Genomic DNA, 6,781 nt, shown 5'->3' on the forward strand with positions numbered 1-6,781 from the left:
CCGCCGCGGCCGGGAATCAACCCCGCGACCTCGTGCTCAGCAGCGCAATGCCTTAGCCACTGTGCCACCGCGGCGGGTATCTACATGTTCCCCTAAAGGTAGAAATTAAAAACAATTACAAACAAAAATACATTCATACGTAATTGTGACATAGTAGTGTAACTGATGAAAGTTGATGCGGACGAATTACTGCGTTTATGTGGACATCGTGATCCCTTCGTGAATTTTAGACCTATGCTTTGTATAATACATAAAAGTGTAGTAATGACTTTGCTATGTGCTATTTCTCTATTACGATTGTGCTATCATGCTTAAATTTGTGACCAGATGTGTTGTTATGTAAGATGTAAATCGGGTGGCTGAGGCCTCTGTCAGGTCACGTTCGCCTTTAGTCTCAGCCTGCCCTTGGTTTCTGCCAAGAAATAAAAATCAAATACTCAAATACTCGAATTTCGCACTCAAATTTGTTAAGCCTGAAAGGTGGCGCCATGTAGTGTCTATACGTGACACTACGTTATGTGCCTAAGCAACTCCGTCTTTTTCAACGCCTGATTCGATTTGTTTGATTGTGGGGTTGTGGCGATGAGGCGCGCCGTGGCGGAGGGCTCTTCCAAATTAATTTCGACCACCTGGGGATCTTTCACGTGCGCCGAAATCTCGCACACACGGGCATTTTTGCTTTTCCCCTCCATCAGAAAAGCGGCACCCGCGGCCGGGAACCGAACCCGCGACCTCGTGCTCAGCAGCACAACGCCTTAGCCACTGAACCACCGCGGCTGGTCAACGCCTGATTCAAGAACCGCATAAGGGAATAGGAAAGCCCTTAGCGAAAAGATGCCGTATTTTTAATGTATTTTGAATGCATTTAATACATATATTAACTTTGTATTTATTCTGCATTATTTTGTCCGCATTCCAACTGCATTTCGAATACATTTACAATGTATTTAAAATGTACCTCAAAAATACGTAAGCAGTGCATGAAAAATATATATTTAATGCATTTTAAATGCATTAAAAATGCTCAGAAAATGTAATTTTAAATACGTGCAAAATGTATTAGTAATGCATTTTAAATGCACAGAAAATACTTCTTCAAATATACCCAAAATGCGTTACTAGTGTATACTAAATAAAACCTAAATACATTGAGAGATACCATGGCAATGTGTCTTAGGTGGAATTGTTAACGTTCAACTATATATAGAAACTATCATATTGTGGTTTCAAAAAGTTTAATAGGCACTAGGCTAAAAATATGCTCCATTGTGAAAATGTAAACCGGCCATGCTCGGAATGCGGGCCAGCAAATGACTGAAAAGAACAGCATGTATGCGCACAAATTGGCAGTTTGAAAGTTTTTTATTGTACACCTCAGTCGAGTGGCCAATTTCGCCATTACTAAGTAGCAGTAATGAATGCCTTTCAGCCACCTCGGTAGCCAGCGCAGATGAAGCGTTGTGCGTCAGAGTCTTCGTACTTCGGATTCTCCACGCTGGAAATTTCACCAGCAGCTGCAGTGAAAAGAAAATGGGAAAATATTAGTGAAACACTTTTTTTAGAGGCAAATAAATGTCAAATCAATTAGGCCTTTTCTCTAGCCGTGCCAACGTCCCTCGCGAGCAAGGATTTTTTAGTTTCCCCTTGAGAGAGAAAAAAAAAAAAACCCGCCGTGAAAACAATGCCCCTTTGAAGGACGTAAGACAATTTATGTAATGGTAAGCATAGTTTATATTGTCATGCGGCATCGGATCTTCAATACCATTTTTAAGAAAGAATGGTGGCCGGGAAGGGGGGGGGGGGGGGGAGGCTTATGTTTGGAAATTGTCTAGGGATAAAAATTAGCGAAAATTAGGAAAAAAAAAGACAGAGCTAAGATAACAACGTTACCAAACATGCAAAAGAGTTCTTAGAGTTATGCTACTACTTCTCTTTCTTAGGCGCTTGAGTTAACTTGAAACGGTGGCAATTCTAGTTTTCCAACTAACTAGGACAAAACTGGTCTGTGACCTCCCAGGACGCTAATAAAATAAGATAGGCAGTAATCTTATTAACTACAACTATTGTTATGTGTTCCATATTTCGGCGTCACCTTCTTCGGAGATTACGTTCTAAAAAAATAGTGCGCAGCGAAACAATTTAAAAATGCATGGGCAGGATTGCAGTAGAAAGCTTACATAAATGTCATTAAATTGGCGTGTGCACTCAACAATGCTTTCAAAGGAACGGCAAAGTAAGGTTATTTCAAAAAACAAGAAAAATTTCACGCTGTCCTTAAAATAACAAGCTCTTATATCGTAGGCACCTAACCGAAGCAATTAAAACAAGCAACGCCAGAACACGTGTATTTGTGCTTGCACACACATGTAATTTTTTTGCTCTCCGCCGCACATCACCAGCAGCTAATTTTATACTTTTTGCTGCACACAGAAAACGCCATCATTTAATTAGGGAGCAATGCGGAAAATAATTGTAAATGCTCGCGTCTTTAACATACAAAAAAATATAAACACCTGTTAGCTTCAGGGACCATCAAGTAAAAATAGTTGCTTCATAAATACTCGTGACACCTAAAAGAAACTCGTTTAAGTACACCCTTTAGACGCAAATGGGAAATTGAGGCTTCTAAACACACACAACCGCCAAGCTGCCCATGCTGTTTTCGGTGCCTTTGGGCACATTTCTGAAATTTTCCGGTGGCGTGGTCCAGCGTTAGCGCGTCGGGTTCCGCGTGTCTGTCACTCACGAGCGGCCGAAGGGCCTCTCGGAACGCGCACACGTGTTCGTGAATGCGCTACGAAATGAATACAGCAAGGAGGGAAAAAGTTGCAAGGAAACACAAAAGAGGAAGGGGCCAACGTCCTGAAGTTTCGCTGGGGGGAGCAATCCAAGGAACAAAAAGAGACGAACCCGCCCGGGTGACCCGTTCCGGGAACCGAGGGGTCTCGCGCAGGGAACTGGTTGCCTGCCTCGAAGTCCCCCTCCCCACCCGCATTCCTTCTCCTTCCTTCCTTTGCTGGTTCTTGGTTCTGGGTGGCGGTAGGAACAGAAACTGATTGTAACTTAGCGGCTACTCTCATACAGTTTGTCTTAGATGGACAAATAATTTGTAGTCCCTGGGCATGAAGCACCTTCGCTACTGCCACATGCACCAAAAATTACGTGGGTTGCTTTTAACACTTTTGGTCACTTCGAAACAGACGGCATAAACTCTTTCATGGCTTTAGTTGACAGAACGGCGACATGCGACCGACAAAAATCGCGAAGGCTGCTCGGATTCCCGCCGTATGGCCCGGCCACGCGCATTAGTCGGATGAATGTATGCCACAAACTGGCTTCCTTCCCCGTACGGCGGCTGCTGTGAACATGCGCAGCTGTGAGCGGCTGCTGCGAACAGAAAACAAAAGAAAGCTGCGTCCCTGGATACACTTCGCAAATTTCTCAAGCGCGTAAACATGGACGGCGGACTTTCTGTGAACAGGCTGTGCTAAAAACGTTCCTGGCGGTTATGTGTTTAATGCAAGTGTTAGTCCTCAATGAGTACTCGATCTACAAGGAAACTCGTAGCAACAGTCCCCCGTCCACTCAGCAGGGCCGGAGCTAAAAATTAAGCGCCAAAAAGGAAAGCACTAAAATCAATTTTTTTACGTCTTCTTGCTGTCTTTGATTTGTGAGTACATTCCCTTGCACGGCGTAGTTACGGTAGGAAATCTTGCTCGCAGGTGGAGGTAAGCTTAACAACCACGTGCGGATTTTATAAAGGGCATTAGCACTCTTCGATTGCAAGGCAAACATACGTCAATTAATTGTAGTGTGACACCGTACGCGCAAATAGCCGGTATATCGTGCTTACCTTGGCTAGACGGCCAACGCCGCTGCAACGCGCCGTCCAAGCAGACTGCGTCCACCCGACGACCGCGCGTTGAGGAGTCCGAAAGAGGACAGGCAAAAAAAACGCAGCGAAGGCAGACAAAACGTGAAGGCGGGGTGCGCCGCTCAGCTCGCGCCGCAGGTGCCGGGCACAGAGGAGGAGGTAGTGAGCGGCAGTGAAAGGCGCCGAGCTGCTCGCCCTCCCAAGCATAGCCAGGGTTGTCCATCTAAGGCGAATATTTTTCAGAAAAAGAAAATTTTCCAAGCCTCCACAGCGATACCGTCGTAACAACGCTGGCAAAGTGCAAGTGTTTTCGTACATATATATACACGTTGAATTCGATGTTTTTTCTTTGCCGATTGCGTTGGAACACCGCCGCTTACATATGTACGCCGAGTTTCTCTCTAATACGCAGAGTTATGTCTGCTTTAGACAGCGCAGTAACTGAGAGTATCTCCCTCAGTTTCTTTTATTATAAGTAAACATCGAGGAGAAATACTCAGTACGTTTTTTCATTTGAGATGTATTTTATCCGGCACTTCAGATATGCTTTACGTGAATCTTACAATTCAGCAACTGAAGCAGCGCCTGTAGTGTACTCGAAATGTATTTCGGCAATGCTTTATGAATACATTTAAAATGTATTTTCTATAAGTATTTTTCATGCATTGAGAGTGTATTTCTACTATGTTCGTTCGACAAACGTAAAAGGCATTTGAAATGTATTTCGAATATATTCGGAGTATATTTCCATGCTTCAGCACACTTTTAAAGTATACTCAGAGTGCTGCTCTAAATGTAGTTAGGTAAGTGTATTTTTATAATATTTACAGTGCATTTACACCATGATCGTTTGGCGGGAAGAAATACATTTTCAATATATTCTGAATGCCTTAAGCACACATTCGGGAGGTTCAGTGCATTTTTAATCTATTTGGAAGGTACTTAAAAGCACTGTATTTTTCCCGTATTTTTAATAATGTATTTTCAATATTTACTAAAAATTGAGAAAATGCAATTTTTAATGCACTTAAAATACATTTACAAATACAAAGCATATTTGAAGTGCACTTCAAGCGTACTCGTACGTATTTCAAACGTATTACTTTTCGCTAAGGGAGGTTCCACTTTATTGTAGGTTTAGGCGCGGAAAAGTGTTTAGATACCTTATTTAACCTCACGTTTTATCAGAAGTGTGTTGCCGCACGTCTCACTGTCATGGTTGGCAGCATTCCTTTTTTTCGGGGCACGTATGGCTGGTAGATCTAAAAATTCCGATTTCAAAGTTCTAGGACGCTATCAACAAAACTGTTTCGGGTTAAGCTGTTGAAAACGATGCCCTTTCATTTGGGACAGAGAAAATATACTCAACAAAAGTCGGTTGTCTGTCCATTTAGAGATGCCCAGGTGGTCAAAATGGATCCGGAACACCCCCCCCCCCCCCTCATCCCTCAACGACGCGCCTCATAGCCAGGGGGTTCCTTCGGTGCATTAAACCCGACCATTAGTCACTCAAGAGTGCTCAGAGATGATAGGGACTAAAACTTCCACCTGGTAGGCAAGCCAGACGGGAAAATGGCTACTCTTCACACAAATGCACACTGTATAAAAAAATTGCGAACGGGCACTCACATCGTTTTACCGCTGTAGAAACTAATTCTGGCGTAAGAAAACCATGATTAATCGGCGCCCCCTGTAATGACGGCGACTTCCGACGTTCCCTGTTGTGGAAATAGTGCTAATGATGAACGCAGTGATAAGCGTCCGAAACATAAAGACAACACAAAGAGCGCTAACTTGCAACTTTCCGTGTGTCTTCTTTATGTTTTCGTCTCTCGTTAGGTGCAGTGCCTTTAGTACTAACTCGCCCGCACTCCTACTCTGATAAGCGTCCCGCCCGCACGAGCGCCATGATGACATTGACCTATACTCACCTCATTTGGAACGTCGGCGAATGGGCCGAGGATAATATTGATATTACTGTTACTTTGACATGTTAAGATTATTACTGAAAAGTATTTAAGCGAAATCAAGGACTTATCCGCCCAAACAACAAGAAGCAGTGCGCAGTAACGACAACGACGTTCACCTTTGGGCCGTCCAGCAAGCCCGGGGTGATCTCGAAAACCACAGACCAGGCGGCCCGGCAACGGGATGCGTTGGCGCTGTGCAGAGTAACAACAAAACCTAGGTTATACCTAGTATAATTATATCTAAATAAAGTTATACCTTAACTTATAACCTAACGTTTTTATTCTTAAACTACCGCAACGGTTTAATTGATTATTTAACCGATTAGAGCTCGCCGATTACGTGGGTTAAAATTTTTAACCGACGCCCAGCCCTATTAATAGCCCTAGTAAATATATCTGAAACCGACTTTCTATGTCACGTGCATCGCCGCTATAACCTTTTCCTTGTTTTTCACATTTATGGTGGTTGGTTAGTGCCATGATATCAAGGCACGTCAGTCTATCGAGAAGGCTCGCGTGTTTCTTATTTTTCCTGCTTATGTTTCATAGTTTTTCTTTGAGCCTTTAGGAGCATTGCTTACCACTATCAAGTAAAAAGGTTCTCTGCTGTGCCAGTCAGTTGGGGAGCTTGCAGCACGTGATGCATTTGTTTTCAGAAGCATGAAAATGCTGACTGAACTTCAGGGGATCAGAGAACGGTTCATTTAAGCAAAACTTCGCCCATCAGAAATCCCGCGGTTAAACCACGAACGAAATTCGACAACGCTCGATTTAAAAAAAATACAAGAAAACTCAGCACGTCTAAGGAAAAATATGGACATTTATTTGTTGCCCTGAGCATCATGTCAGAGATTCTTCACATTGCAGCAGTTTAGAGAAATGAGTTAAACTTCTGTATTTTGCTGTTCAACAAGATGGTATTTATAAACTTGGCGAA

General features: G+C 43.2%; 1 long non-coding RNA gene across 3 annotated transcripts; it reads right to left on the bottom strand.

Moving 5' to 3' along the window:
* Positions 1 to 1,352: 1,352 nt before the first annotated feature.
* LOC144163468 (uncharacterized) lies at positions 1,353 to 4,220 on the bottom strand. Of its 3 annotated transcripts, XR_013320946.1 has the most exons (3): positions 3,854 to 4,220; positions 2,911 to 3,029; positions 1,353 to 1,514 (listed from the first exon to the last, which is right to left on the bottom strand). It is a non-coding gene; the product is annotated as an uncharacterized LOC144163468 (long non-coding RNA). The 3 variants fall into 3 exon arrangements; XR_013320948.1 differs by lacking the exon at positions 2,911 to 3,029; XR_013320947.1 differs by having other exon boundaries at positions 2,911 to 4,220.
* Between the last annotated feature and the right edge of the window lie 2,561 nt (positions 4,221 to 6,781).

Source organism: Haemaphysalis longicornis, unplaced genomic scaffold, assembly GCF_048455015.1.
Source record: "Haemaphysalis longicornis isolate Haplotype H1 unplaced genomic scaffold, Haemaphysalis longicornis Haplotype H1 scaffold_1, whole genome shotgun sequence".
Taxonomy (NCBI): Eukaryota; Metazoa; Arthropoda; class Arachnida; order Ixodida; family Ixodidae; genus Haemaphysalis; species Haemaphysalis longicornis.